The following is a 25,172-nucleotide window of genomic DNA, read 5'->3' as shown; positions in this document are numbered from 1 at the left end:
CAAAACATCCCCATGGTGTGATGAAGGTTGTCTTCTTTTGATCTTCTTCAGCGATGCTAATTTGGAAGTAGCCTGAGTAGCCATCACATACCGTGTAGCGCTCATGTCCTGCTACCTCATTGAGTATTTCGTCTTGAAAAGGAAGAGGAAAATGGTCCCTCTTTGTGGTTGCATTAAGAGGCTTGTAATCAACACAAACCCTCCACTTACCATTCTTCTTTGGTGTGACTACCACTGGAGAAACCCACTCTGAGTCTTCAACAGGATAGATAAAACCGGCTTCTAGCAATTTCCTCACCTCTTTGAGTAGGGCGTCTTGTTGAATTACTCCTAGCCGCCTGAGCTTCTACACTACAGGTTTACTTCCCTCCTTGAGCTTAATGTGATGTTGAACTACTGTGATGCCAGTGATTTTATCATATTCATCAATGAACAATGTGGTAAAATTACTTAGCATCAAAATATAATCTTCACGCTCCTTCCCACACAACTCACTAGAGAGCATTTGATGTAGCTTACTTGCTTCTACCAGAGGTTGTATACCTGTTGTCTCCCCTTGGCTTGATGATGAGGCATCAGGTTGCTCCATCTTCTTAGGGTCCTTGAGAATGATCCCCATCACCTCAATGCTACTGTCACTTTCTTCACTCACTGTTGACTCCTCCTCTGAAGTGGTTGAAGAGTTACCACTAGAAAACTCATCCTCGGAGGTTTCTAGATCCATGTCGCGTTGTTGACCTATCTTCATGTCGTAAGGTATTGGCCTTCCTTTTGCATCCTTCATCTGGATTATGCCGGTGTCCCAGTCCTGCTTAGCTCTCATAGCCATAAGCCAAGGCCTCCCTAGAATGATAGGATAGCCCTCCCCTTTGTGTGGCATGACAAAGATGTCCACATCTACCTCGGTGTTGAATGCCTTTATCCTAACTGCATTTATGACACCAACACATTGAACTTTTAAATTATTTGCCATTTTGGCTCGGCATGGTGCCGGCCGACTCACCTCTAAACCCAAACGGTGCATCATTTTTTCACTCATGACGCATATCTGTACGCCACCATCGATGTAGATATTGGAAATGTATTGACCTTTGATGTAAGCATCCATCACTGGTAGTATGTCATTTAGATTCCTCCCGGAGATAGCCCCAGCTATCTTTGGCTTTGGTCGCCTCGTGTTAACCATCTTTGTCCATTGTCTCCTCACCCTAGGTGCTAGGTGGAGTAACTGGGGCCAGGTGATTTTTGGGCCCTGCACAGAAACATCTTGAACCAAATCATATGGTTTAGAACATTCACCCAAAGAGAAATCTACAATGTCAATTTTACGTCGTGACTTGGACGGCTTTTTGCTAGATTCCCCTTTATTCTTCATCTTTTCTTCCTTTTGAGAAGATTCACCATGCCTAGCGCGTTTTACCCCAGTGGCATCTACTCCTTTAACCTTGGTCTTATCCTCCTCCACTTTCTCCTTTCCTTTACCTTCAAGACTGATGACGCTTACTGTTTGATTGCCAACTGGTGGTGGGGGTAAGGGTGGAATGAGAGGTTGTGGTGGTGGTGGTGGTGGTTGTGGTTGAATCGGTGGTTGTAAGATTTGCATGGGTGGTGCTTGTCGTGGTGCCCTCGGTGGTGGTGGTCTTGCTCTTGGTGGTGAAACCTGGTTTTGTCTGGCTCCTCTGTTGAAATTCTGCCTCCTTGGTTGTGGACAGTAGTACATGCCATGACCATCCTCCCCACAATTGTAGCAGTGGTATTCTTGGTTTTGCCTTCGTTGTCCTCTCCCTTGCTCTTGGTTGCGATTGTGTGCATGCCCTTGTTGTATCAAATGGACTGAGAGATTCTCAAGTTGATTGGTGATTCGGTTGAGCAGGTCTTGCTGATCTTCAATTGGTTCTTGTGGTTGAATCCTCTGGGCGACTGTTGTAGGTGGTGCTAGAGGTGGTGGGGTCCTAACGGCTTCCTCTCCATCGATATTCTTGGCTTGTAGGCGCAACTTCTTGTCTTTAAGGCGGGCCACTTCAACTGCTAGCTCATACATAGCAGGAAACCTTCCCTTCACCTTCTCTTTAAGAGTTGGCCATAACCCAGCCACAAACCGATCCTTCTTTAGGAAATCAGGTGCCCCCTCATCCTCTCTTAGCGATGCAATCCATCGCCCCCATAAATCTACAAACTTTGACTCATATGATGCGTATTCCAGCATACTGCCCTGCTTCAACTCTGTCAACAATTACCATAGTTTTTGTGATGTTGTGCCCTCTCCAAAACGCTTGACAAAGTCTGCCCTTAATAAGTCCCACCGTTCCTTGGTTTCTTGTGCCAAGGCATTGTACCATGATCTTGCCTCCACCTTCATTAGAAGTGGGAAGATGCGCAAGCGCGAAGCATCATCATCTCTCGCAAAGATGACACATGCTATTTCCAAGTTGTCTAGAAAGTCTGCAGCATCCTCGCCCACCTTACCAGTAAAGGTTGGAAATACTACACTTGCCATGATTACTGAGAGAGAGCTAGAAAGACACACTTCTTAACTTGCAAAATTTTTTCTTCTTTACAAGGAGGCGTGTATACCCTATTATACTAGGACATAGATTAAAACTTCAAACGGTACATTGCCTTGTACCAAAGGTAAAACAAATGGCTGATCTAATGCCAAAACCTCAAAAAACCGCTCCCCACCCGGCATGGTGTCAATGACGTGCTGGTAGTGAATCTTCAAGTCCAATATTACCTTGATTGAGCGTACACGTGTTGGTATGTGTGATCTGTCTTGAGGTAGGTTGTCCTAATTCATGTGAATCTTAGAGGTGCTTAGTCACTGTCCAAGCTTGTAGGAGAGGGTGGTGTTCTTTCCTGAAACAAACTCAGTAGATCCCTAGTTTCTCTAGTGAGAGTGTGAGCCAATGCTTCTGTTATCTGTGCTGCAGCATCAGGTGCGACTTGAAAACTGACTATGATAATTACCTCGGTGACTTGAGTTACCCGATTCTCAAAGTAGAATAGTGTTGATTCTCTATTGTGCAGAGCTCCTTCCATTTTGTTGTTATTGGTTGGTTGTAGGTTGCGGACATGGTTTCTACCTCCTCCTTCTTCTTCTTGGCACTTGGCCTATGTATATCCACTGGGTTTGGCGCGTTGGTTGACTCTCCCACTTCAAATCGATTACCGTTACGCCTGGCACTCGAGCTTCGACGGAGATGCGGAGTTCGTCTAGTTGTGCTTGGAGCTCTTCTTCTTCTGTCGTCCAGTTAGAAAATCCTTCATACTCATTCATCCATTCACAATAGTTTAGGGTTTTCAGTCTTGTAAACTGAAGGGTTTCAAGAGCCCTCCTCAGTGGGGGCACCAAATGAGAGGCGGAAGTGAAAAAAATAGACCCGGTGGCCTCTACACCAAGACTATGCACAATGGCCTCATCATGGGGAATACACAATAGGGGCACCACCTAGCAAGATATGCGGCTAGGACGCATACATATACACAATGAAGCATGCGTGGAAAACAATTTCAAGATCCACGCCCAAATGTGGAATGGGGTGGTCGGAGAATAAGGTGAGAGGAGTGGTGAGTGAGTGAGAATGGGCTCGCTACGTGTGCATGTAGTAAGGAAGATAACGAGGTCAGGGATACATGCAAGTATGCTCACTTCTCATACAAAAGGTGGTGAATCCGCACACCTTAAGATGGAAGTAGCAAGATGATAGGAATATGAGAGGGAGAGAGAGTGTGTGTGTGTGGTGGCGAATCCGCACACCTTAACATAGGCCGAAAAAAAATGGCGAGGAACAAGAATATACCATACTCACAATGAGATGTATCCAAAGCGACACAAAGTATGGCACCAAGATGGAGTGTGTTGATTGCTTGCAAAATATGAATACAATAGGTAGCGTATGGCAGGAAAATGAGAAGGGAACAAGATCGTAGGAGGCATAATGGAGAGATGGGAGTTGATGGCGAGGAATATCATGAGTGTGTCCACCCTTCTTCTTCTTGAAATTGTGCCTTCAACCCTTAATTACAAGTGGTGTGGAGGTGTGGTGCTCATCTTTTGTGCATGGTGATGGTGATGATGATGGTGTTGTGATTATGTGATTAGGGTTCGTGCTACAAGCATGTAGCACAAGAGTGTGTATGGATAGGTGTGTGTGTGTGTGTGTGTTCTCCCCCCAAGTGAGCTCTCATGGCCTCCTTATATAGGGAAGGAGGGAAGGATTTAGCAATATTTCTATTTGAGGTGAGTGTCCCACTTTGGTGACTAGGAAAATGGGGTGCATGTGACTGTGGCTCCCATCTTGTCTCCTCATTATTTAAAATACCAGAGTCAATAGAGAGAGAAAAAGAGAGAATGTGGGTAGGATGTAGAGGATAGGAAACATTTACAATAGTCTAGCTTTGGATAGACATAAGCTTATTAGGGAGAGAAGAGAGAGGTAAGAAAATTATAAGAGAGGTTGTCGAAGGTGGATATTTGTTGATGAGGATGGATCCTCCAAAAATGGTGATAGAATTACTCTAGACTAGCCAAGACCTCATTAAAAGAGCCTTGTCTCTTGTAATCATGCTTGAAGACTTGTAGAACCATAGCCATTCTAGAAGGAAGAAAAGTGGGATGGCTGTGTCACCATTACACGAGAAAACTGGGGTCCACTACAAAAATCATATCTCCGTGTTCATAACTCCAAAAATTCTGAAAAAAATTGAGCTAAAAGTTGAGATCACGAGCTACATCTTTCATGTTGAACGCTCCTTCAGATTCGGGGTTCTTCTTTACTTAAAAATTCAGCCAAATAATGTATTATTTGTGGCTGCAAAAGTCTTTTGGTGGTCCCCTTTGAGTGGACTTCTCTCTTGCCTTCAAATGTAAGCTCCTTCATGTGTATGAAAACATGACCTAGAGTGTTGAAAAGATTGGCAATCATCTAGATGGAGGTATTATTGAAATTTGAAAGTGGGGTTGAGGTTTGAAAATGAAAACTAGTGAATAAAATATTTGGTAGAGTGGAATAATATACATACATGAAAAAAAAATATTAGAAAATACTAGAATATATATATTTAATATTTTTAAGGTCAAAAGAGAGATCAACAAAGAAAGCTTACTTATTATGCTACATCGTGATTGATTAGCATAAGTATTATTTATTTAATAAAGGCTAAAACGTTTGTGAAAAAAGAAGAAAAAAATCAAAAGTAACTTATATAATGGGAAATATTTTGATAAAAGGGCAAAAATATATGGGGGGGTTCCAATGCATGGAAAAGATTTCCTCACCGTTTATGCCACCGTTCCTCTATAATTCCCACCACTCACTCTAACAAAAGTAGTCCAGCATTGGAGGACTTCTTGGCAATACAATGCAACCTACCCTTGTTCGCACCTAGAAAAAGAGCATAGTTTCTCTCGTAGACCTTTGATTGAAATGAGAACCTCCAATCGAGTGAATATTCCCATCCATGTCGTCGTCCTAGGTACCATTGGGTGAGTCCAAGTCTTGTGAAGTGCCTTTTTGTGTCTTGTCTCAATGTGGGACGCAGTTGCTTTCAAGTCCTCACAAGTCTACATATTAGCATATATATGATGTGGCATCCCGCCACCAACACGTGGCACCCCGCCAAAGTAGATCTCCGATATCTTCCATGATGTGTGAGTGAGTTGAGGGCTTTTATATGGCTGTGTCCGACCAGTACAACAGATGTTTAGGAGCTTGGTGGGCTTGGAGGCAAAGGGACCGTCAGATCAAGCTCTAGCGAGATAACATACTTCTAACATTGTTATCAATGTTAATAAGTGGGTCGACTAGAGAGGTCGGCCAAAGTGGGAAACTCGTATAAATGAGCCTCCCCCGCCTTTATTTTTCATACAACATATGACACTTAACCTTCGAGTGGCTCAAGTCCTTCACTTACATGCCCTATCCACATTGAGTGCCTCTCTCTCTCTCTCTCTCTCTCTCTCTCTCTCTCTCTCTCTCTCTCTCTCTCTCTCTCTCTCTCTCTCTCTCTCTCTCTCTCTCTCTCTCTCTCTCTCTCTCTCTCTCTCACACACACACACACACATTTGCATTGTCACCAATGCCCCTCCCCTTCCCTCTGCATGCGTGCGTGCATGTGTGTGGCGGTAGTGTGTGTGGCATGTGTAGAGGAGTGTGTGTGGGTTGGGTGTCATGGTTACACGAGAGCCTCTATAGGTGTGTTGCTTCCACGCGCGTGAGAGTGAGCAAGTGTGTGCATACATGTGTGTCGTCATGTGTTGCCCAGTGGGCTCGCGTGTGTGCATAGGTATATGAGAGAGAGAGAGAGAGAGAGAGAGAGAGAGAGAGAGAGAGAGAGAGAGAGAGAGAGAGAGAGAGAGAGAGCTTGTGTCTATGTGTGAGCGAGCACGCATGTTATACGACCGCCTCCAGTCGTGCTCACAATTTGCACATACATAGGTGGTTGTCCATAAGGACCCACATCCCTTTTTCATTCATTGCCTGCAGAATAGACATATTTCACAAGAAATGAAGCATAGGAGCACTTGCTCCTCAGTGGGGGCACCAAAACAATGTTAGAGTACAAACACAAAGGAAAATGAATGCCTCTATAGCCTTGCATGAGCCACACCGTCAGAAGAAAGAACTATTGCATGGCCAAAAACGCTCGTGGTAAACACCTGTAGAGATTTATTAAAAACCCTCCAACCATGGAACACACTCAAAATCAGTAGAAACAAAGGACATCATGACAAAGCTCGTCTCGTGGAGATGTCCGTGAGTATCCATAGGCAAAAAACAGAGAAGAAATGAAGAAGTTATGGATGCTTGAACATGGAGGTGTCCTTTCTCTTGCTAAAAAATGATCTCTCTAGAAGTTTTGCAGGTGTTCCATCTATTAAAATGGTGGCTTTCTTATCCTTTATCCCCAAGATTTTTCTCTCTCTTCTTAGCCGACAAGGTTCTCTCCTCAGGCACCTTTTAATTGGGAGCGTGCACTGTGTGTGCGTATACCTACACATGTATCTACACGTGTGTGAGTGTGTGCTTTGTGTGCCCTCTCTCTCTCTCTCTCTCTCTCTCTCTCTCTCTCTCTCTCTCTCTCTCTCTCTCTCTCTCTCTCTCTCTCTCTCTCTTCTCTCTCTCTCTCTCTCTCTCTCTCTCTCTCTCTCTCTCTCTCTCTCTCTCTCTCTCACACACACACACACACACACACACACACACACACACACAAACTAGTGATGTGGCAAGCCCCTTGGATGATACACACACACACATTGTTGACGTGGCAACGGTCCAAAAAACCCACTGACAGGTTGACGTGGTAGCTAACATGGAAAACTGTATGGACCCCTGCAAATTGCATTGACTGGCTGATGTGGCAATTTTTAGTAAAACGCGTTGACCTGTGACGTGGTAGTCCTTACGATTTTCAAAAATTATGTTGGCCAGATTTTGGGCATAATGCTTTTGAGTTGAGAAGCTTTTGAGTTTCAAAAGCTTTTGCGTTATTTTTAACTGATTTTGGGGCTCTGCTTTTGGGCATCCCTTGTAAGAATAAATAATTCTGTTGGGCCCTCATTACTCAGAGCATCTGGACATAGAGTCTGAGTGTGAGATCCCATGGACTCCCTTGTACTTTGCACTCAGATTGATCTAAAAAGATATACAAAAAGGGGTCCTTGTCTTTGGGACCAATACCTCTGGGCACGAAACTACGCGGGCCATGTCATTTTTTGTGAAATGTTTTAAAGTGAATCTTTTCCATGTCACAGTAGAATCTTGACTTGGGTGTCCAAGTTTGTTACAGTGGTATCAGAGCGCGGCCGATTTCTCTTCTACCGAGAAATCCGATCCTTTCCTCATTGCGACACTTACGGATTCCAACAAGAATCTGTCGACTTCTTCTACATCTACTGACGCCGAGTTATTCGCACCACTCTCTAGCCCGGCCACAGAATTGAGGTAACTATGGCGAGTCGCCGTTTTTTTTTTTCAAAATCTCTCTCTCTTTCATTATTGTCCGCACTCTCTCTCATCCCCCCCCCCCCCCCCCCCCCCCGCCCCTTTTTTGCCTCGCACACACCTCTCTCCTTCCCCTTGTTTTCTTCCCACCGGCAGGCCGCGCCCGCCCCCCCCCCCCCCTCCCCCCTCTCTCACTATCCCCGTTTCCCCTTGCTTCTCTCCCCTCTATCTCTCACTTCGTGTGTACAATCGCTTAGGGGAAACGAAATAATGCAACTCTCCCTCATCCTCATATCCCATCCCTTGACTTCATTAAACTCCCCCCCCTTCCTCGATCAGAGACGGCCAAAAGTAGCCCTATCACCCTACCACCCCCCCCCCCCCCTCTTACGTGTCCTCTTCGCTCGGAGCCTAGGCGCATGAGATGACCTCTCTCTCCCTCAACTCCCGCACCCTCTCCCTCACATTCTCAGCCCCACCATCCCCTTGCTCACTCTCTCACACTCTCTCTCGCTCTCGATGTCAGCACAGACAAGCCCGCAGGCACAACCCACAGGGCGCTCAGATGATCTCTCTCTCTCTCTCTCTCTCTCTCTCTCTCTCTCTCTCTCTCTCTCTCTCTCTCTCTCTCTCTCTCTCTCTCTCTCTCTCTCTCTCTCTCTCTACACACCCACTCTACACTCTCACACACATACACACGCTTCCGCCCTCCCATCATCCCGAGCATCTTCTTCTCTCACTCGTCTGGTTTCCCCTGTACACAGAAAACGTATATATATATATATATATATAATTGAAAAAAAACCTCCTTCTCTCGTTCCCACACACGGCACTACACATACCTACCATATATGATACACACTACACACAACACAACACATACGCACACTACATACATACTCACAACACATATACACCATACATGCACACACGCATATACGCACTCACAAAAAAAAGGAAACTATCGACATAAACATCAAAGGAAAAAAGGAGGCCAAGTCGTGCGTCGCCAACACCAAAACAAGAAGTGGCACCGAAGGCATGCCTCGGCCAGCACAGGAGGCAACACATAACATTTTGGCTTCTCACAACAAAAACCCATTCCAACAGCACTAAAACCTCACACCGACAACCCGAACCATCGACAAAACCCTTTGTAAATGCCCTAAACCCCCACTCTTCCCTAATAACCTAGCCATGGCTAGTGGATTGTAAAAAAACTCTCCCCCACCCCACTCTTTCCTCTCTCTCTCTCTATCTCTACTTTCTCTCTCTATCTCTCTTACTAGAGAGGCATCTAGACCTTCTACAGCAACCAAAGGATATTTGCAATGACCATTAGGTAAGGACCACCTCTGAAACCTATATAAAGAGGCCTCCGCTTAGCACAGAAGACAAACACGAGGGAGAAGACACAAGTGAAGGAGGAGCACACTATCTCCATGCACTCTACATTTTAAGCACCACTAATGCACGTAGTGCACCCCATACTTGAGAGTAGTGGCATCATGTTTGGTTGCAAGCTTGGGCATTTTAGCATTGGCAACATCGCCATTCTTCCCATGATTCACCACATCACGATTGAGTTACTAATCATGACCACTCTATGCACATGAAGTAGTCACTACTCTCCCGCCAAGCAACATGAGCACGCTTGGATTGAAGGCATCAATGCCATGCTACCTTGGCCCGCTCTCGATGTTGGTGATTGATGTCGTCGGTGGCCGCATCGCATCGTCTGGATGTTTTCCCCTAGCTAAACTTCCCGCTAACTTCAACCTCACCTTGCACAATATGGAGCCTACCTTCCATGATGCATCCCTAATGCCAAGAGCCAGGTTTGTAATCGTCAAGATCACCACTTGTAAGTATCACCATCGCCAATAAAGGGTGCAATGTTGTTTTGATCTTTGGGGTCCATTCTCTATTTTGATCTCTCACAATTAAGGGATGTTTTGTCTCTTGTATATCGCCATGCTTGTGCTCCATCACGTGCAATCTCTCCCGCCAGTCAGTGTGCCCTATTCTGAGCTTTTCAGACACACTAATGACTAGTGATCAGGATTTCTTTACATGTGGAAGTTTGTTACACTACCATTTCATGTTGATTACCTACAGGGCATTTCAGGTTTGCTACCCTAGGTCATGTATGTTTGCGTCCTAGCCGCACTTATGCTAGGTGGTGCCCCTTCCTACCTATAGGATCACTCCTACCTTGAGATGATGCTTGGGGGTGTTCATGCTATATATGGTGTAGAGGCCACCCCATATGGCATGTCATTTCCGGCCATCATTTTCTTGGCGCCGCCACCAAGGATCCTTTCATGATACCTTCCAGTTTACAAGACTGAAACCCCTAAACTTTTGTGGATGGATGAATGGCTAGCAGGGTTCGCTATAACTGGATGATAGACGAAGAAGAGCTCCAAGCACAACTAGAGGAACTCCGCATCTCCATCAAAGCTCGAGTGCCACACGTAACGATAATCGATTTGCAGTGGGAGAGTCAACCAACACGCCAAACTCAGTGGATATACATAGGCTAGGTGCCAAGAAGAAGAAGGAGAAGGTCAAAACCATGCCCGCAACCTACAACCAACCCGCAACAACAAGATGGAGGGAGCTCTGCACACTAGAGAATCAACACTATTCTACTTCGAGAATCGGGTAACTCAAGTCACCAAGGTAATTATCACAGTCAGCTTCCAAGTCGCACCTGATGCTGCAGCACAGATAACGGAAGTATTTGCTCACGCTCTCACTAGAGAGGCTATGGATCTACTGAATTTGTTTCAGGAAAGAACACCACCCTCTCCCACATGCTTGGACAGTGACTAAGCACCTCTACGCTTCACATGAATCAGTAGAACCTACCTCAAGACAGATCACACATATCGACACGAGTACACTCAATCAAGGTAATACTAGACTTGAAGGCTCACTACCAGCACGTCATCGACACCATGTTGGGTGGGGAGCGATTTTTTGAGGTTCTAGCATCAGATCAGCCATTTGTCTTACCTTTGGTACAAGGCAATGTACCGTTTGGGATTTTAATCTATGTCCTAGTATAAGAGGGTATACATGCCTCCTTGTAAATAAGAAAAAAAAAACTTTTTTTTTGCAAGCTAAGCAGTGTGTCTTTCTAGCTCTCTCTCAGTAATCATGTCAAGTGTAGCATTTCCAACATTTAAAGGAAAGAAGGGGGAGGATTTGGTAATAGACTTCCTAGATGACTTTGAAGTAGCATGTGTAGTGAGCAACAAAGATACAGATGAATCCAGGGTTAATATCTTTAAGCATCTCATGAAGATAGAAGCTAGGTCATGGTACAATGTACTTCCACAAGCAACTAAGGATGACTGGGAGCCCTTAAAAACCGCTTTTAAGAGGCGTTTTGGGGAAGGTACCACTTCAGAGAAGTTGTGGGACAAGTTGAGAGACTTGAAGCAGGAGGGTCTTTTAGAATATGCCACCTATGAGTCCGAATTTGTGGATTTATGGGAACGGTGGGTTGAGTCACTGGCAAGGGGGAAAGCTGCGCCCAATTTCCTAAAGAAATACCGGTTCACGCATGGCTTATGGCCGCTTCTCAAGGAGAAGGTGAAAGGTAGATTCTCGGCTACGTACGTGTTAGCCGTCTAGATTGCTCGCCTTAAGGACAAGAAGATGCGAATGAAAGCCAAAGAAACCGAGTCAACAGAAGCAGGAACATCGCGCCGACCAACAACCACGACAACCACCATCCCACCACCACCACCGGCTCATGGAGTAAGAGATGATCAACAAGCTATGTTGGCCCATATTACTGACCAACTGCAGAATTTGTCTGTCCACTTAATACAGCAAGGAAGGAATCAAGAAAGAGATCAAGACAAAGGAGGAGCACGATGACAAAACAAGGAGCATCACTGCTACAACTGCTGAAAAGATGGTCACAGTATGTACTACTGTCCCAAACCACGGCAAAACTATAATAGAGGAGGTAGGAGGAACCAATTGTCACCCCCTAGAGAAAGAACACCCCCACCTCGAGCACTAGCCCCACCAACACAAATTCTACGCCCACCCCAAGCACCACCACAAGCATCCATTCCACCTATTCCACCAGCACCATCACCTGATCGCCCTGTAAACATCATATGGCTAGAAGAGAAAGAAAATTCCGTAGTAGTGGATCCACCCAGAGTAAAGGAGAGGGATAAGGGTAAGGAGAAGGTAACCTTTGTAGAACCATTTGAAGCCATGACTATGAAAAGAGCTAGGAGGGAAAAAGCTACACAATCAGATAATGAGAGAAGCATGAAAGGAGAGACTAGCAAGAGGCCATCCAGGCCACGACAAAAATTAGGCATCACCAACTTCCAGTTAGGGGAAAGTTCTAAGCCCTATGATCTAACATTGGATGTCGCAGAGCAAGGACCAAAGATTACCTGGCCACAGCTGCTACATCTCGCACCAAAGGTAAGGCGGTGTGAGCGGGATGGAAACACACAGAACGCCTCTATAACAACCCGACACACACTCTTGGAAAGATACACACACACACACACTATGGGGCACCACTCGGCTTACACAACCCACCTAGCCGAGACAGGGAACACACCGATGGAGCGAGAGGAGAGAGACTATCCGTTTACCCACTCCACAGAGAGAGAGAGAGAGAGAGAAAGACACACACACACACACAAAAAAAAAAAAGCTCAGCTCAAAAGAGGAGAATTTTTTATGCTTAGATACAATATATCTTGGGCCAACACCAATGGAGCAAATAGCTCACACAGTATGGGTAAAATAAGCCAGATACAATCACAAACTGGAGCAGAAGCTTTGCTCATTGGAGAACTTACACAGCCAAAACAACAGAAAAACAGTGAGAAATTTGGAAAAATGGACAGCGCCATCGCGTCCGGAACGGCCCAAAACCCCAGTCTACAATGTCAAAGTGCTCAAATCCGACCTCGGATGAGCAGTTTACGGCCAAAACAGGCTCCAAAATGAGCAAAAACATAGTTGCGGCTGTTCCGCCTCTTCTCTCCACTCTTTTTCTGGTCTTCTCTCTATTTTTTCAGTTCACACACTTAGCTTTATTACTTGGGCACCCTTGGCCTTTTAGATGACCTCAAACGGACTCGAACAGGCCAAAAACTGACCTCGCAGTGCATAGTTGTCACCTTTTTCAATCCATCTGCACACCTGGCACTCAGCTTTTTTCAATAATGCATCCCGCCACCACGTGAAGTGGCCCTAAAATATGGTCCTCATGATGACCTTTCTGCATAATTATCACAAGAATACATCCACGTCGTGTCCGTACTTATCCACGTGCAAGTATTGACCCCATTTGGCCTCCTGACGCCACGCACCTGCTTACCTCATGTCATCGGCCCGCGTATAGCTTCCTTGAGAAGTTTTACGTGCTACCAACTCCTCCTTATTATTAAAAAAAACACACTAGTACTGGTGATAGTGAAAATCGATCCACTATGTACATGTTGTCCTACTTGTACATGTTGTCCTACTTGTACACATGTGGGGCCCACATAACCACCTAGCTCTGGAAAATGGGCAATCCTTTATTTGATGCACCATGCATGTGTATGTACATATGCGCAATCTCTTGTTCCAAAAAACTCCTGACATAATTTGCCCATCCCCTAGCCTACTAGAGCATTCATGCTCAGCAGCAGCAACACTAGTAGATGCTCATTCCACCTGGATCCCACACAAAAACACTTTGCCTTCCCTGCATCAAAAGCTTAATCAAGCTTCCACCTGGTTCCCAAGGAAAACCTATAGAGATGCCATATATCAACTTTGCATCAAGAAAAACATCAATTACTTCGGCATAGACCTGCATGTGCAAATATATCTCCTTCTCCATAGCTGAGAGGTCTCCACTGATCATCTGTGTCATCAATTCTTGCTTTTTTGACAATTCAACCTTGGTTTGCATCATCCCTTCAATCACTTCATAATGCCCTTCACTTTCATCTTCAACCTCATTCGCAAATGCGACTAAACCAGACTCCTGGATCCCTTTGTCCATCAAAAGAAATGCGACATCAGCATCCTCATCGCTGCTGGTAGTGCTATCATTGTCCTCATCAGTCACTGTGGAATAGTCTTCATCACTAGACTCATCCTCATCTTCATAAAGCTCTTCCAATCGTTTCCTTGTGTCCATATTATATAGCTTCTTGGCACCTGTCTTTCCATAGAGGCTAATCGTGCCACGTCGCCAATCTTGAACAGCTCCCACTGCACGTAACCATGGTCTGCCCAATATAATAGGATATGCTCCCAACCCCGCTGGCATCACATGAAAATCAACCACTGCCTTTGCATCATATGCCTCCACTTCTAAGCTCTTTACAACACCCAAACATTTTAATTTTTGATGGTTGGCCAATCTGATCCGAAACCCTGACACGCCAGTCACTGTAAGACCCATCTTCTCAACGCATGAGTGTGTTATCACACATATTTGGGCCCCGCCATCAACATAGCCTTGTCCCAGATTTTTCCTTTTATGCCACACATCTACTATTGGACAAATGTCTAGTAGCTCATCCATCGCCAACACCTTAACTGAACCTCTCTCTAGCTCTTTCTCCATTGGGTTAACCATCCTCTTCCACTGTCGCTTTAGCTTAGGCCCCATCTCTATAAGCTGCCCAAAAGTAACATCTTCCTTCCTGCTTGTCAGATCCTCCTTCAAGTCATAGCTTAATTTCCCATCCCCTAGTGGAAAATCGGAAACATGAAACTTGCGACGAGCCCTTCTTTTCCTCTTGGCCTTGACATCCTCGCCTTCATGGCTCTTTCCCTTCTTCTTACTAGGACTTGGGGCACTCCTTCCTTCCTTTTCCTCTGTGGTCCTCTTCCCAATAGGCATCACTAATGTATCCTCTAGCTTTGATGCCTTCTCCAAAGTGACTACACTTAGCACTTTTGTCTTTCCCTTTTCCTCCTAGGTTAATCCACTGGTTCCTTCATCTCCTTTAATTTCGATGCCATAATCATTTGATCTAGTTAGCACCTATCTTGGCAATGGATACATGTCTCCCCCCATCCTTGGTGGCTTATCACATTGCGGGCTGATGTGACCCAACTCTCCGCAATTATAACATGCGGGCTGATGTGACCCAACTCTCCGCAATTCATCTCTTTTAATTTCGATGCCATAATCATTTGATCTAGTTAGCACCTGTCTTGGCAATGGATACATGTCTCCCCCCATCCTTGGTGGCTTATCACATTGCGGGCTGATGTGACCCAACTCTCCATAACCTACCATTGCTTTGTCCAACACCATTCTTGGGTCTTTCTTCACCTCCTAGGAGGCTGATTTGCAAATCTCCCTCGACCTCGATTATTTCCCACTTGACCTAGCAAGTTTAGGCTGAGATTCTTCATCAAATCTACCACTTGCCTCATGTCTTGCCTTAGGCCATCATCTTGCACTGCTGTAGTGACCACTGTTGGCATAACTTGAGGAGTAACAGAAACCACTGGTTCATGATGAACCGCTGGCATGCGACCTTGTAAAGAGTCCATAGGCTGAAATTTAGACCTCATGAGCAAAGACTCCACCCCTGACTGACTCATTTTCCTCAGCTTCCACTCTTTGTTCCTTGTTACCTCTAGTGCATCTTCATATGTTCTAGGCTTCTTTAGCTCCACTCTCCAACGTATATTCTCCCAAAGACCAGCCAAGAACCTATCCTTCTTCATCATATCAAGTGGGGGTACTTGTGGTGCTAAGGCCTTGCACATCCGCTCCCATGCCAATGAGAACTTACGTATGTACGCATCTACTGGCTCACCTTCCTTTTGCACCAAACCTTGTACTTCTTGCCACACTTTATCAGGATCTTCTATCTTCACAAACTCCACTTCCAATCCATGCCTTAGATTGTCCCAACTCAATCTTACAGGTGGATCAGCCACACGCAACTCCTCTTCAAATGCTTTGGACCAAACTCGTGCATCACTCTTCAAAAAAATTTGGAGAAGACGTAACATCTGTGTTGGGTCATGCATCTGGTTGCTAATACAGGCAACCTCCATCTTTTCCAAAAAGTTTTCTACATCTTCATCACTTCTTCCATGAAATTCCGGATAAGAGAAAGCCATGGCTACCCAAGTTACAATGCTTTGAGAACCCCTTCGAACACACGTGCAAGAACCCAAAACTTTTCACTACTCAATCCCCAGAAACTTCAATGGAGCTCAACTTTAGATAAGGACAAACACATGCACATCAAATGAGTTTTCATAGTTAATCATCGGAATTACAACAGGCAAAGGACATTCCAGGATCTCTCTTAATCTTCTTGGCCCGAACATAAAGACTATGCGCTACTGGAAAAAAATCTTCCTGGACACATGAATATTTATCGGGATTCTCTGAGTTAAATGAAAAAGAGTGAATTGAGGTCCATTTTGATCATCCATTAAAGCCAACCATGAAGCTCCCAAGAAGGCACACCTGACTTATCCTCTGATTTTGCCAAAATTTCAGCAGCATAACAGCATAAATGCCTTAAAAGACCAGCCATCATAACTTGGAAAATTTTTTACAGAGTTTCCCTAGAAGTAGAGCAGTGAGAACCCAAAATATATACTGTATATGTATGCATAAACTGTCAACAATAGAACCCGAGCATCAAGTAGGAATCACTAGTACATAGCCTATGGCGAGGTCACAAAAAGGGTGCTCCAGCAACCTGTATCACCGAAAGGATCTCCACATTTGAGAATCCCCCAGCTCAATAAAACCTCACGCTATCAACCCTCTCACGAAGGCTAATGCAAATCGCGTATAGTCAAGTCTCAGAAATGACTATCTTCCAGACCAAGTCTCAGAAATGGCTGGGACTGCCAAATAAAACAAAATATGGCTCCACAAAGGCATACAATGGCAGTTTCCACAAGTAACGTACAATCCAGTAGACAATGCGCTCAAACAGGCGCCAAATGATGCATACCCACAATAGCTGCAAGTGACACCACTGCTAGTATATCACTGTACTCCAGCTACTTGTACCTGTGTGAATCACCTGTACCTGTACCTGTACCTGTCCTTGTAACCTGTAACCTATAATCTGCAACCTATTGTCATAAAATCTAATATCTAACTAACCCAAATGATTTTCTCATATTAAATTGATCACTTAATGTGGGAGAATAAACGGGAACAAGTGTTAAGATATAGGTATGTGCTTTTAGATCTATCTCAACACGGGGCCAATGTAAAGGGGCCCAAAAGGGAGATGGTCTATCAAAGAGCAAGGCTAACCAATGGAGCATAAGACCTTAGGGTTAGCTTCATTGAAGACCTCCAATAAATGTGTGTAAAAGTCCTTTTGACCTTAAGTAAGTTAGGGCTGAGCTTGAGGTGGGAACCCGGCCCAAGCTCGAGGTGCTAGTCCTGCTTGAGGTGCTTGTCATGCTTGAGGTGTTTTTCATGCTTGAGGTGCTTGATTAAGATGCTTGAGGTGCTTGACTGGCTCCATGCTTGAGGTGCTTGACTTGCTGCATGATTAAGGTACTTGAGGTGCCTTGAGAAGCTTGCCTGAGATGCTTGTGGGAACACCCCCTAGTTCAAGTGCTTTGTCATGCTTGATGAGTAAGGTGCTTGATCACCTAAAGTCAAAATCATTCCTACAAGAGGGGGGGCGAGCCCTTTTCCTAGGATCTAGAGAGAGAACACCCACTCACACACACAAGGGAAGCCCCAACTTGAAGAGGCAGCAAGGACACATGTCAGGCCCCTACCCATGTTACCTTCATGTGTTGCTTGAAGCCTATTGGCTAAGCTTCAAAGGGGTCCAATGATAAATTACATGAATTATCTAATTGTTTTAGCATTTATCAAGTCCTCTCTCTCTCAAAGGGGAAAGGGGGACACTTGTCCCAAGGCTACCCATGTTGCTTGTAATGGCTCCTGCTTGTGATTGGCTAGGCCTGGAGGGGTCCAATGAGCTTCAGGCATGAGCTACAAGGGGGGGTCGACCCAAGCAAGCTAGGGGGGTGCCTAGGGGGTATACTCACCCACACACACTCACAAGCACTCTCATTGTGTGCTATGCAAAGTGCAAGAGCTCCCTCTCCAAGCAAGTAGAGGTTGAGAGCCTACACCAACACTCTTGGCTATGGAGTGCAAATCCAACCAAGAGCCATGCTTCAATGCTTAAGCTTGCCATCTCCTTCTTCTTCATTACTATGCTATTATGTATGCTAGCAACAAGAGTATGATAAGTGAGGAACTAATTCTTTCTCCTACGAAATGTTTCTTCTTCCTCTTCCCTACCCTCATTCCCTGCTAGCTCTCTCCACCTTCGAAGGTGTTTGAGGTCTTGGGACTGAGGCTTGGGATAGTTAAAGCTTTCTTCAAGTTTATGTTATGTTTGTGGTGCATGAAGCCTTCCATCTTCATGGCATCACCTAGGTCACAAGGAACACAAAGACTGTATTGTAACAAGTCTCTCTTTAAGGGAGAAATCATAATACAAATGCCTATTGGAGGGGGGACCGGCTCCACATAAATCCGGTCCTCAATTGTTGTCATGTTCTCTAAACTCTCTCTCTTGCAAAAGTATTGTCTATGCCAAGTTAACTAATTGCTATGATTATGTTGCTATCTTCAATTATGTCTACCCGCTATGCTCACAAAATCATTTCTTGAAAGTACTCTCATTAAATTCCGCTATTCTCAAATTGAATAGGCAAATTCCATTACATTGGTATCAGAGCATTTGGTTTCTCTTTTCTTGCTTAAGAAGAGAGGTCCTTAAGTAGCCTATAAATGGTTGATGTTGTTAATTATAATAGAGTAAGTGGAACTGGGATCTAATACCGGTTTTGTTAAGCCCACTATGTGGGGGATGGTGCACACCTCGGGAGCTTTGGACTTAATAATGGAGTCTTTTTAGACTTGCCTACGGCTTTACCATTATTGAGCCATAAGAAGTCCGAAAGGAGCTAGCCCTTGGCAACTCTGCTATGTTAGACCTACTCCTCTACTCTCTATAATTAACCACTTTGAGCCGTGGGTGTAGATACTTAAGAGCCGATTTTCAAAGGCTAAGAGGAGTGGCAACTAAGGTTTTGAATTTCCAAAGCATACACTAAGTACATACATAAAATTTTGTTATCATGGCTGACAATAATCAAGAGAGTAGAATGAACATTGATAGCTTTGATTTTGCACATGAAGGTGCTAATGATGATGCTCCCATGTTTGTGAATTATCTTGTGACTAGGTTGCAACAAGCTATGGGCAACCCTACCTTGCAAGCCGAAGTTACTCAACAACTTCGTGCTTATGGAATTTCCCTTCCTCTCCAAGAGGAGAGAGAGCTTAGGAGGCCTCTTGAAGAGACCCCCAAAAGAAGACTCTCTCCCATTCGAGAGGAGGAATCCAAAGAGAAAGAAAGCAATGAAAGTCTAAGTTCTTCTGAAGATGTGGCTCCACGAAGAAGGCGGTCTAGACGATCGCCTACTCCTCCCAAGAGGAAAAGAGCAACCCATAGTCCTTCTCCTCATCACTCTCAAAGGCAAGAGAGGAAACAAAGGAAGAAAAGGGCTAGGAAGAGGTCACCCTCTTCTCCTTCTTCTTCACCTTCCTTCTCTTCCGATGAAAGTTATGGCTATTCTCCTAGAGAATACAAGAGGGGAGGGCATCGCAAATCATTTCCTGCATGGCGAAGGTCACAAAAGCTAAAGAAGTTCAAGGAGGGAGGAAAGAGTATCTCTTTTCTCACCTACGATGGCACCTTTGGTGCTACCGACAAAGTGTTGGCCTTCATCCAGCAATTTGATGCGGCCTTTGGGGATGAGGGCTTCACAGAGTCCTCCAAGCTACGCCATGTAGCTATGCACTTCCAAAAATCAGCTCGTCAATGGTGGGCTAGCCTTCGTGGCAATGGAGAAGCCCCAAAGACATGGAAAACTCTACGAGTTTCCATCATGAAGCAATTTCTTCCAAGCGATACTAAAGATAAAGTTCTTACCGAATGGCGCGGCTTGAAGCTCCTCTCTCATGAGTCTATCAACAAGTATGTAGATAAGTTTTGGGATTTACATCTCAAAGCTACTGTCTTTCAAAAGATAGACTTTGCCGAGCAAAGACAACAATTCTGTGCGGGATTACCTGAAGAGATGGCCGAATATATCAACTCTCAACGGCCCGGTACTATTACCGAAGTAATCCACCACACCATGGTTGCTTCACGCATCAATTTCCATCAAGGGGCTAGACGTAATGTCAAGCCCATGGAAAACAAAGATAAAAATGATGCAAAGGGGAAATCCAATGCTCAAAATAATTCCCAAGGCACTTCCAACAACAACAACAACAATCGGTCCAAGGAGAAGGGAGTTTACAAAGGTAAAAACAAACTCTCTCCTGAAGAGCTTGAAGCTTTTCGCAAGGACCATAAGTGTTTCAAGTGTGGGGAGCAAGGACATGGCTATCGTTCTTGCCCCAAGAAGAATACTCGCAATGAGACTCCTAGGGCTTCCACCATCGAAGCTCCAAAAGAGGATGCTCATTGCAAAGGATCATCACTCTCCTATGCTTGGGGAAAGGTAAGAGAGCATGATGCCTTCATCTTGTTTGACCCTGGCTCTACTCTCAACTTCATATCAATAGAGTTGGCCACCAAGTTGGGCATTCAAGCTTTTGAGATGGGAGATATAGTAACAGCTGATGCAGCTTTCAAGGGACAACAAGCCTCCGTTACTCCCTTGATTGGGAAGTTGAGGCTTCATGTCCAAAGCTATGTCGACAAAGAAGACTTCTTCATCTCTCCCCTCCAACATCAGGATGTTATCCTAGGGGCACCATGGTTTGATCGCATGGCTGCCAACATGAAGTTCCCTGAAAGGAGAATTTACTTCACCTACAGGGGAAAGAACATGTATATAGATGCTAGTGAGCGTGGTCGCACTATTCCACTTGTAAATCCTCTTTCTTTTGATAAATCAATGAAGAGCTCAGTTTCTGCGTACATGATTATGTCAAAGAGTCTCTAAAAGCTAATAATGTTTCATCAAATGAAAATGATAGGAATCAAGAAGAGTTAGACTTGTCTACTTTTCTAAAAGGATTCCAAGATGTGTTCATCGATGATATCCCTATGGACCTACCTCCAAAACGAGGGGATGATGACCATCGTATTGAGCTCCTTCCAGAAAGCTCACCGCCTAACAAACCTCCTTATCGAGTCTCACAAGCTCAACAAGAGGAGATCATGAGGCAAGTACAAGAGCTGGTAGACAAAGGGATGGTGAGGCCTAGTTCCTCTCCCTTTTGTTCTCCAGTCCTTTTAGTGCAAAAGAAAGATGGTACATACCGTATGTGTGTGGACTATCGAGCACTAAACCATATCACTATCAAAAACAGATTTCCCGTACCTCGGGTAGAAGATCTGTTTGATAAGCTACAAGGCTCTACCTACTTCAGTAGGATTGACCTTAAGAGTGGCTATCATCAAATAAGGATAGTGGATGAGGATATCTTAAGGACCGCGTTTCGCACAACATTTGGTCTTTATGAATATCTAGTCATGCCTTTTGGCTTGACTAATGCACCAGCTACGTTCAATCGTTTGATGGAGAAAATTTTTAGACCATATCGAAAATTCACTGGAGTGTTCTTCGATGATATCATCATCTACTCCAAGTATTTGGAGGAACATAAGCAACATCTCCAAGTGATTTTTCAAGCCTTGAGGGAGAACAAACTTTTTCTCAACCAAAAGAAAAGTGAATTCTTCCTTCAAGAGATTCAATATCTAGGCCATATTATCTCTCACGATGGTATTCGTATGGATCCATCAAAGTTAGAGGTAATAAAATCATGGCCTAACCCAAGGAATCTACATGAGCTAAGAAGCTTTATTGGTATGTGTGCATACTATAGACGCTTCATAGCAAAATTCTCTCAAGTAGCAGGACCACTACACGACTTAACCAAGAAGAACGTTAAGTTTGTATGGACTGCTAAGGAGAAAAATGCTTTTGAAAAACTCAAAGAGAAGCTTACTTCCCAACCAGTCCTCGTGCTTCCGGATCTCTCAAAGCCATTTGAGGTTCAATGTGATGCTTGTGGTGATTGCCTTGGAGCGGTTTTGCTTCAAGAAGGGCATGCCATAGCATATGAGAGCCGAAGGCTCAATGGTGATGAACGAGTCTTGGGCATTTATGAGAAAGAGCTTTTAGCTGTTCTTCATGCCCTAGACACATGGAAGCACTACCTATTGGGGACTCCATTTATCCTACGAACCGACCACCAAAGTCTCAAGTATTTCATGACGCAAACCAAGCTTTCCAACAAACAAATGAGATGGGCAAATTTTCTTTCGCAATTTAATTTCCATATTGCTCACATAGCTGGTAAGCACAATCAAGTTGCCGATGCACTTTCACGACGACCAAAAGTTAATGCGGTGTCTATAGCTACTCACAATGATCTATCCTCTATGATAGATGAGTATGCTACTGACCCTGACTTTAGAGACATAATGTCAGCCCTTGCTTTGGGGAAGAAAGAGGAACCATTCACCTTGCAGGATGGTTATCTTCTCCACGGCAATAGGCTATGTGTTACCCATTCCCTTTGTGAGAAGGTTATGTATGAATCCCATGCTCCTCCATATGCAGGGCATAGAGGTATTCAACCTACTCTCCGAGGAGTAGAGACGTATTTCTATTGGCCTACCATGAAAGTGGACATACAAGAGTATGTTTCAAAATGTGTAGTATGCCAAAAGACCAAGTATGATAGAGGGAAGCAACCTGGATTACTCCAGCCATTGCCTATTCCAAATTCACCATGGGAGAGTATATCCATGGATTTCATCTTTGGATTACCCAAGTCTATCCATGGGAATACAGGAATATGGACAATAGTCGACAGGTTTAGCAAGCAAGCACATTTTATTCCTGTCAAAAAGACTATTAAGGCACATCAAATGGCAACTCTCTTCATATCTCAGATTTTCAAACACCATGGATTACCCACATCCATCGTGTCAGATAGAGATCCTAGAATGACCAGTAATTTCTGGAAAGGTCTCTTTGAAAATCTAGGAACAAGATTGAATTTCTCTTCGGCCTATCACCCACAAACGGATGGCCAAAGTGAGATAGCCAATCTTACGATACTCGATCTACTCAAGACTTATGTTACCGAAGTAGATCAACGCTCACAATGGGAAAAGTATTTACCGCTAGTAGAGTATGCCTACAATAATACTGTACATACTTCTACGGGCAAAGCACCTTTCGAGATCATAGAAGGAAGACCTAAAAGTCCCTTGCTACTGAAAGTACATGGGAAGATCTTCGCCGCCGATGAGTATAGCCGTGACCTACAAGAATCTTTTCAAAAGATTAGGGAGGCTATAGCGATCTCTCAACAAAGGCAAAAAGCTGCTGCTGATAAGCACAGAAGAGCCTTAATGTTCAAAGAAAATGATTGGGTCTTACTCAAGTTTCCTAAGGCTCGATTAAGGCAAACGACGGGCAAAAATCCTACGGGCCATCAAAAGTATTATGCTAAACTAGCAAAAAGATACTATGGTCCTTTCCAAATCTTGAAGCCTATCAATGACACGGCTTATCAACTCAAGTTGCCCAACCATTGGCTTATACACAATGCCTTTCATGTAAGCTTACTTAAGCCCTACAAAGGAGAGCCACCAATTGAACCAATTATTGAAGACCCTCCCGAAGTTGAAGACCAAGAAGAGGTGCTACAACCCGAAGCTATCCTTCGGCATGAAGACAAGGTACTACGACATGGTAAGATTATCCGACGGTATCTTATTAAGTTCAAAAATTATCCTTTTGAAGATGCTAAATGGATGCAAGGAATACAACTTAAGGATAGTATGAACCTTGTCAATGCTTACAATGCTACATTAGAGTAAGCAAATGTACAAATTTCTTTTAAATAACTCATGTTTTTGTCTTATATGACTAGTCCTCTTTTTAATTGTGCACAAATTTAACTAGTATGCATGCTTAGAATCATGTTTGTGATGACGACGTCTCTCAAACACCAAGTAGAATTTGTCACTGTACTTTGGGAGAATGAAATGGACTAAAGAGCAGACATGCTTGCGGCAGCTATGTCTCCCAAGCACCAAATGGATTAGTCATCCATCTTGGAAAGATGTCGTAGGGTAAAAAGGGATCCTTTACCCGCTAAGTACGATTGACTAATGACTAAGACTTTATCTCTTCTACCTCATAGTCGAGGACGACTATGATTTCAAGAGAGAGGTAATGTCATAAAATCTAATATCTAACTAACCCAAATGATTTTCTCATATTAAATTGATCACTTAATGTGGGAGAATAAACGGGAACAAGTGTTAAGATATAGGTATGTGCTTTTAGATCTATCTCAACACGGGGCCAATGTAAAGGGGCCCAAAAGGGAGATGGTCTATCAAAGAGCAAGGCTAACCAATGGAGCATAAGACCTTAGGGTTAGCTTCATTGAAGACCTCCAATAAATGTGTGTAAAAGTCCTTTTGACCTTAAGTAAGTTAGGGCTGAGCTTGAGGTGGGAACCCGGCCCAAGCTCGAGGTGCTAGTCCTGCTTGAGGTGCTTGTCATGCTTGAGGTGTTTTTCATGCTTGAGGTGCTTGATTAAGATGCTTGAGGTGCTTGACTGGCTCCATGCTTGAGGTGCTTGACTTGCTGCATGATTAAGGTACTTGAGGTGCCTTGAGAAGCTTGCCTGAGATGCTTGTGGGAACACCCCCTAGTTCAAGTGCTTTGTCATGCTTGATGAGTAAGGTGCTTGATCACCTAAAGTCAAAATCATTCCTACAAGAGGGGGGGCGAGCCCTTTTCCTAGGATCTAGAGAGAGAACACCCACTCACACACACAAGGGAAGCCCCAACTTGAAGAGGCAGCAAGGACACATGTCAGGCCCCTACCCATGTTACCTTCATGTGTTGCTTGAAGCCTATTGGCTAAGCTTCAAAGGGGTCCAATGATAAATTACATGAATTATCTAATTGTTTTAGCATTTATCAAGTCCTCTCTCTCTCAAAGGGGAAAGGGGGACACTTGTCCCAAGGCTACCCATGTTGCTTGTAATGGCTCCTGCTTGTGATTGGCTAGGCCTGGAGGGGTCCAATGAGCTTCAGGCATGAGCTACAAGGGGGGGTCGACCCAAGCAAGCTAGGGGGGTGCCTAGG

The sequence above is a fragment of the Adiantum capillus-veneris genome, chromosome 26, assembly GCF_014529385.1.
Source record: "Adiantum capillus-veneris isolate H3 chromosome 26, ASM1452938v2, whole genome shotgun sequence".
Classification (NCBI taxonomy): Eukaryota; Viridiplantae; Streptophyta; class Polypodiopsida; order Polypodiales; family Pteridaceae; genus Adiantum; species Adiantum capillus-veneris.
This window is presented reverse-complemented; position numbering follows the sequence as displayed.